The following is an 8,321-nucleotide window of genomic DNA, read 5'->3' on the forward strand; positions in this document are numbered from 1 at the left end:
GACCTCTCAGCTTTCAGTCAGGGCCACCCCATCAGCATGTTCACCATAGAGAAGAGAAAGGTGCTGGTTAACTCTGCCCTGGGAAATGGCCAGATAGTTGGTAAAATATTATTTCTGAATGTGTCCATGAGGGTAGTTTCAGAAGAGATTAACATTGGAATCAGTAGACTGAGTAAAAAAGATCCACCCTCACCACTGTGGGCAGGCATCAACCTGTTGGGAGCCCTAATAAAAAAAAAAAAGGGTTGAGGAAGGATGAATTCATTGCCTCTTCTTGAGTGGGGTGTCTGTCTTTTCCTGCCCTTGGATATCCGCACTTTTTCATACTTGAGCTGGGACTTACACCATTGGCTCCCGTTGGTCCCAGGGCTTTGGGCTTGGCATGGGACTTAAGCACCAGCTTTCCTGTGCATCCAGCTTGCAGATAGATCATGAGACTTCTCAGCCTCTGTAAGCATGTCAGCCAATCCCTCCTGGTGAATCTCTTTCTGTGCATCTATAGATACTCTTTTGGTAGCCAGGTGTGGTGGCACATGCCTGTAATCCCAGCTACTTGGGAGGCTGAGGCAGCAGGAGAATCGCTAGAGCCTGGGAGACAGAGGTTGCAGTGAGCTGAAATTGCACCACTGCACTCCAGCCTGGGAAACAGAATGAGACTCTGTCTCAGTAATAATAATAATAATAAATAATAATAATAAATAAAAATAAAATAAAATAGATACCTTTTCGATTTGTTTCTTTGGACAACTCTGGCTAATACACTCCATGTCATGTAGCAAAATTCCTAATTCTGGTTAGGGTAAGGTTAAGTTTAGGCTCAATGACTGGAGGGAAGAAATTTCTTTCCTTGCGTTTTTTGCTTGATTGGTCATCATAAGGTTGGCGTCATCTGTTGGCAGTCTGTCCAAGAGAGGATCCACTCACTTATGGAGGTAGGTATCATACATTCTTATTTAGAAACTAATCCTCTTAATGTTTCTGCTGCTACCCATCTATTCTCAACCTTACACATATGACCTGAAAACAGTCAGGAAGAGATACAAAATTGTCATATAACTGGAAGAAGGACAAAGGCAGTGTACTCTTCTGGCGCCAGTGTAAAGACTTCAAACCAAATAGTTTAGTTTATAATTGAATCTTTTGCACATGTGTTTGAGTATTTTCTTTTCCTATGTAATAGAGTAAATTCAATGAAATGCCATTTTATTTAAAATAGATAGCATTTTCTCAATTATTTCTATATTTTAAAAATAAAATACAGGCGCCAGGTGCAGTAGCTCACGCCTGTAATCAGCACTTTGGAGGGCTGAGGCAGGTGAATCACCTGAGGTTGGGAGTTTGAGACCAGTCTGGCTAACATGGTAAAACCCTGTGTCTACTAAAAATACATAAATTAGTTGGGCATGGAGGCAAGCGTCTGTAATCCCAGTTACTCCTCGGGAGGCAGAGCCAGGAGACTCACTTGAACCCAGGAGGTGGAGGCTGCAGTGGGCCAAGATTGTGCCATTGCACTCCAGCCTGGGTGACAGAGCGAGACTCTATCTCAAAACAATAAATAAATAAATAAATAAAATCCAGGCCAGGTGTGGCAGCTCACGGCTGCCATCCTAAGCACTTTGGGAGGCTGAGGTGGGTAGATCATTTGAGGTCAGGAGTTTGAGACCAGCCTGGCCAACAAGATAAAAACCCATCTCTACTAAAAATACAAAAATTAGCTGGGTAGTGGTGGTGCACACCTGTAATCTCAGCTACTTGGGAGGTTGAGGCATGAGAATTGCTTGAGCCTGGGAGGTGAAGGTTGTGGTGAGCTGAGATCACACCACTGCACTCCAGCCTAGGTAACAGAGTGAGACCCTGTCTCCAAAGAATGAATAAATAAATAAATAAATAAATAAATAAATAAATAAATAATATAAAATACAGACTTAAGTAGCTTTTGAATTAAAAGGAAATCTTATTCCAGGCTATTTAGATTACTTCCAGCAGAAATTTAAATTGTATGATAAATACTACTCTTACCTCTTTTGCATTATGTATTTGTTGGATAAATTACCTGAATTTTGTACAGCAAAAATACTCATTTAGCTTAGTTAAAGTGTTCTATGATTTTTATGGCCCATTTCCCATATCTAAAATGTTTATATTTTAAAAAGAATACAAAATTAAGCATTTTTGCTCAGTAGTATATCAATTTTTTTCATGATCCTTAGCAAAAATTCAGTATTATTTTACCTACTTTGGTATCTGCTATATTTATTTGTTATGGATTGCCAGTTTAAAATTGGAGGACAGAATTCATTTTCAAGTGACTTTCTGAAAAGCTTCTGTGATCAATTTAAAATAAACATTATTTGGTATGTTCAAAATTTTCTTAAGATTTAATACTAATACTCTTGGAATGTATTCTACCAATTCACTTGCTTTTTTTTTTTTTTTTCTTTTTCTGGTAAACTTTATTTTATATTTCTCTGAGATGGAGTCTTGCTTTGTTGCCCAGGCTGGAGTGCAGTGGCGTGATCTCGGCTCACTGCAACCTCTGACTCCTGAGTTTAAGCTATTCTTGTGCCTCAGCCCCCCAAGTAGCTGGGATTACAGGCACCTGCCACCACACCCGGCTATCAGTTGCTTTTTTTTAATTGCAGAAGACACTGTTTTTGAGTAATAAAATGAAAACTAACACCTCTAATTCCAGATATTCTCATATTTTTCTAGACAATTATTGGGAAAAGAAAGCTGTAGGGGGCTTATTGGTCAAAGAAAATGAAGAGATGAATTTCCCTTCATGAAAAAAGCTGAAAGGAAGGCAGGAAAAGGTGATGACAATGGCTTCCTCCTCATCAAGGTATGGAGCAGAGTTGTGAGGAGTCCAGGAATGGGGATCAATCAACCTGAGCTCTGCCTCTTACTACCTGTGGCATGCTGGGCAAATTACCTAGCAGCCTGACCTTCTCTTTTCTCACTTGCAAAAGAATAGTACTTAACTAATAAAGTAGTTATGAGGATTAAGCTAAATGACATAATATATCTAGAGCACTTAACACAGTAGTAGGTATTATCATTTTTTGATAAAAGGTGTATCTTCTCAAGATCAAGCTTCCAGACTAAGGAGAAATTAGTCTCCGCTTGGGATATTTCTGACTGTGAGTTTATCTTGTCAGAAAAGCAGTTGGATATTATTAATATGGGAAAGCTTCCCTGATGTGCATTATTGGTTAGCTGATCACACAATTTTAGGATTATGAAAGTATTTAGAGTTTATACAATTCAATGCCTTCAAAGCTAGTAGATTTTTCTTTTCTTTTTTTTTTTTTGAGACGGAGTCTTGCTCTGTTTCCCAGGTTGGAGTGCAGTGGTGTGATCTCAGCTGACTGCAACCTCCACCTCTTGGGTTCAAGCAACTCTCCTGCCTCAGCCAGTAGCTGGGATTACAGGTGCCCACTACCATGCCAGGCTAAATTTTGTATTTTTAGTAGAGATGGAGTTTCACCATGTTTGCCAGGCTGGTCTCAAACTCCTGGCCTCAGGTGATCTACCCACCTCGGCCTCCCAAAGTGTTGAGATTACAGGCATGAGCCACCATGCTCAGCCTTGTTTTATTTCTTGTGAGGCTCCATGCAGGATTTTGAGGATTTACACCACTGAAAAACCCTGAAGTCTGTGTTCATTTTTCTGTCTTCTGAAGCCCATGCAAGAAGACGAGTTTGAGTTCTCTTAACATTCAGGTTAGCTTTTGAGTTATCAAGCAAAAAATATTAAAGAGTAGTGCTGAAAGATAATTTTGGCATTTTTGGATGTCTTCCAAGCAAAAAGCATTGACAACTTTGTTAGAGAATATTTGCAAAGTTTGCTGTAGGGCAGGGAGCAGAGTGACTTACACTCCAGGTTAATAAAGCTAGTTTCCCTCCCTCCTTGGAGATAGTCCAGGTGATAAAGATAATATCTCTTTCTGTGTCAGAAGGCAGATTTGTTTCCTGATCAAGATAATAAAGACAGGCTGGGTGTGGTGGCTCACGCCTGTAATCCCAGCACTTTAGGAGGCCAAGGTGGGTGGATCTCTTGAGCCCAAGAGTTCGAGACCAGTCTGGGAAATATGGTGAAACCCCATCTCTATTAAAAATACAAAAACAGGCCAGGCACAGTGGCTCACACCTGTAATCCCAGCACTTTGGGAAGCCGAGACAGGTGGATCACTTGAAGTCAGGAGTTTGAGACCAGCCTGGCCAACGTGGTGAAATCCCATCTCTACTAAAAATACAAAAATTAGCCAGGTGTGGTGGCTCATGCCTGTAGTCCCAGCTACTCACGAGGCTGAGGCAGGAGAATCGCTGGAACCCAGGAGGTGGAAGTTGTAGTGAGCTGAGATTGCACTACTGCACTCCAGCCTGCGTAACAGAGCAAGGCTCTGTCTCAAATAGTAATAATAATAACAATAACAGTAATAAAATAAACATACAATAACTGAGGTGGGAGGATCACCGGAGCCTGGGGAGGTCGAGGCTGCCGTGAGCCATAATCACGCCACTGCACTGCAGCCGCGGCAATGGAGTGAGACTCTGTCTCAAAAAAAAGAGAAGAAAATGAAGGCAATGTCTCTTGCTACAGAGGTGGATGAGTGGATATTACTGCAGCTCCTTTGAAAGACTGGGTTAGCTGTTACACAAACCCACTGTGTGTGCAGCATCTGCCTGGGACTACCCCTGCATCTTTACCCTGGGACTTGGGGGCTGGGGGAATCAATGTGCACATGAAGCTCGTGCTGTTGACTGTGCCATGTATAATATATGTAATAAACTGAACAAATCCATCTGGGCTCATTGTCTCCCTACTGGCTGAATCTGTGGAAGTTTGGCGAACTGACCTAGCAGCTGTTGTGTGACTGCTGTTCAGGATCTGTTTGGCTGCTTGACAGGTAGGATGTTCACCTCCAAAAAAATGTTGATCACGAGCTCCTTACCTGAAAGGCAAATTCCCATTCTTACCTATGCTTTCTACTTTGTAGGAGAGTCCATAGTCATGTGAGAGATATTAGTAAAAGTATTAATGATATTTAGGTTAATGTGTGTATGAGGACTTTAAAACTCATAAATGTCTTCGGTACAAATTTATTAGTTTTGTCAATAATTGCCTTCCTGCTATCTTAAGGAGCATTTCCCCCTCACTCATCCATCACCAAAGTTACTATTTTGATTAGGAGATCTTGATCAACTTCTATAAACAATGTTCGGCTGGGTGTGGTGGCTCACACCTGTAATCCCAGCACTTTGGGAGGCTGAAACAGGCAGATAACCTGAGGTCAGGAGTTTGAGAGCAGCTGGGCCAACATGGTGAAACCCCATCTCTACTAAAAATACAAAAAATAGCTGGGCGTGGTGGTGCGTGCCCATAGTCCCAGTTACTGGGAGGCTGAGGCAGGAGAATCACTTGAACCCCGGAGCCAGAGGTTGCAGTGAGCCGAGATCGTGCCATTGCACTCCAGCCTGGGTGACAGAGTGAGACTCCATCTCAAAAAAAGAAAAAGAAACACAATTTTAATCTGTTCATATTCTGAAAATAACAGATGCTGAGAGGTCATGGAGAAAAAGGAATGAATCTAGAACCAGAAACACCATTTGTCCCAGCAATCAAATGGTTTTGACCATGACTATATGCTCAAAGGAATATAAATCGCTGTATTACAAAGACACATGTACACATATATTCATTGCAGCACTATTCACAATAGCAAAGACATGAAACCAATTTAAATGCCCATCGAAGACAGACTGGATAAAGAAAATGTGGAACTTTCAAAGTTCCACACTCCCAGGCCAGAGCCTCCTCAGCTTCTTTTTTTCCCTCCTTCTCCTTCCGCCCCCTCCCCCGCACGGCTGCCTCCATTTCCTTAAGGAAGGGTTTTTATCTCTCTCCCTCCTCCACACCGTAGCGGCGCATGAGCGGGTCCGGCGGGCGGCCGAGTTTTTCAACGGATAACTTCACCAAGATGTCCAGTGATAGGCAAAGGTCCGATGATGAGAGCCCCAGCACCAGCAGTGGCAGTTCAGATGCGGACCAGCGAGACCCAGCCTCTCTAGAGCCTGAAGAACAAGAGGAAAGAAAACCTTCTGCCTCCCAGCAGAAGAAAAACACCAAACTCTCCAGCAAAACCAGTGCTAAGTTATCCACTAGTGCTAAAAGAATTCAGAAGAGCTAGCTGAAATAACCCTTGATCCTCCTCCTAACTGCAGTGCTGGGCCTAAAGGAGCTAACATTTATGAATGGAGATGAACTATACTTGGTCCACTAGGTTCTCTCTATGAAGGTGGTGTGTTTTTTCTGGATATCACATTTTCAACAGATTATCCATTTAAGCTACCAAAGGTTACTTTCCGCACCGGAATCTATCACTGCAACATCAACAGTCAGGGAGTCATCTGTCTGGACATCCTAAAGACAACTGGAGTCCCGCTTTGACTATTTCAAAGGTTTTGCTGTCTTGTTTGTTCCCTTTTGACAGACTGCAACCCTGCGGATCCTCTGGTTGGAAGCATAGCCACTCAGTATTTAACCACCGAGCAGAACACGACAGGGTAGCCAGACAGTGGACCAAGAGATACGCAACATAATTCACATCGTTTGTATGCAGTGTGAAGGAGCTGAAGGCTTCTTACTGTGCTGCAAATCTTTATAGCCTTCAAAATACAGACTTCTGTGTATATGTTATACTGATTCTACTCTGCTTTTATCCTTTGGAGCCTTGGAGACTCCCCCAAAAGGTAAATGCTATCAAGAGTAGGACTTTGTAGCTGTAGATTAGTTATGTTTAAAACGCCTACTTGCAAGTCTTGCTTCTTTGGGATATCAAAATGTATTTTGTGATTTACTAAGGATACTTACTGGTCCTGAAGTCTACCATATATTATAGTGCATTTTAGCCTAATTCATTATCTGTATGAAGTTATAAAAGTAGCTGTAGATGACTAGGAATTATGTCATTTGTATTAAACACAGATCTATTTCTCAGTAGGTGGTTCATGCTGTCGTGAAAAATGTTTTACCTTTTACCTTTGTCAGTTTGTAATGAGAGGATTTCCTTTTACCGTTTGTAGCTCAGAGAGCACCTGATGTATCATCTCAAACACAATAAACATGCTCCTGAAGGAAAAAAAAAATAAAAGAAAGAAAGAAAATGTGGTACATATCACCACGGAACACTATGCAGCCATATAAAAGAATGAGATCATGACCTTTGCAGGGACATGGATGGAGCCAGAGGCCATTATCCTTAGCAAACTAATGCAGGAACAGAAAACCAAATACCACATGTTCTCACTTGTAAATGGAAGCTAAATAATGAGAACACATGAACACATAGAGGGGAACAACACACACTGGGGCCTACTGGAGAGCGGAGGGTGGGAGGAGGGAGAAGATCAGGAAAAATAACTAATGGGTACTAGCCTTAATACCTGGGTGATGAAATAATCTGTACTACCCCCCATGACACAAGTTTACCTATGTAACAAACCTGCATGTACCCCGAACTTAAAAATTAAAAAAAAGGAAACACAATTACAAAAAACGAGTAGTGTCTTTAAGTAACAAGACAAAGTGGATAAAATGCATAGAGTAAACCTAAATCTTTCTTTCAAAACTTGCAGCTTTCACTGGGGAAAAATACAGGGTGTCCGCCTCTGACACATTAACTTAGCACTTTGGTTCTAACATACTGAAACAAATTTAGGGCTTCCTTACTAAGGACCTTGCTACTTTGATTCCTCACAATAATAGTAGGTATTACTGACACAACTGGTCCAGAAGTTATTCACGTCAGAGCCAGTATAATACTTTGGGTATATTCTCTTGCGTAGTAAATCATCTTTTAATATGTACCTTGGTCTAGAATGCGGGACTGCAGTGCCAGTCTGAAACTAGATTGAACCTGTCCACTGGCAAAAGACAAAGCACTCTTGTAAAGCTCTCTAGATTTTTTGTCTGCTACATCTTTACTTAAACGCTGTCAATTGGTCTTTACATCTGGGTAGTCTTCTGGGATTTCTTTTTTCTTTTTTTTTTTTTTGAGATGGAGTCTGGCTCTGTTGCTTAAGCTGGAGTGTCATGGCGCTATTTTGGCTCACTGCAACCTCCACTTCCCAGGTTCAAGTGACTCTCCTGCCTCAGTCTCCTGAGTAGCTGGGACTACAGGCATGTGCCACCACACTCGGCTATTTTTAAATTTTTTTTTATTTTTAGTAGAGACAGAGTTTTGATGGGTTTTGCTATGTTAGCCAGGCTGGTCTTGAACTCCTGACCTCAGGTGATCTGCGCTCCTTGGCCTCCCAAAG

At 41.7% G+C, this 8,321-nt stretch overlaps 1 pseudogene across 1 annotated transcript; it reads left to right on the plus strand.

Annotated features, from left to right (window-relative positions):
• Positions 1 to 5,788: 5,788 nt before the first annotated feature.
• On the plus strand, positions 5,789 to 6,602 carry LOC105548853 (annotated as a pseudogene). The gene has a single exon (XR_001007459.1). The product of XR_001007459.1 is annotated as a ubiquitin-conjugating enzyme E2 E3 pseudogene (transcript).
• The last annotated feature ends 1,719 nt before the right edge of the window (positions 6,603 to 8,321 follow it).

The sequence above is a fragment of the Mandrillus leucophaeus genome, unplaced genomic scaffold (genome assembly GCF_000951045.1).
Source record: "Mandrillus leucophaeus isolate KB7577 unplaced genomic scaffold, Mleu.le_1.0 Scaffold424, whole genome shotgun sequence".
NCBI classification, from domain to species: domain Eukaryota; kingdom Metazoa; phylum Chordata; class Mammalia; order Primates; family Cercopithecidae; genus Mandrillus; species Mandrillus leucophaeus.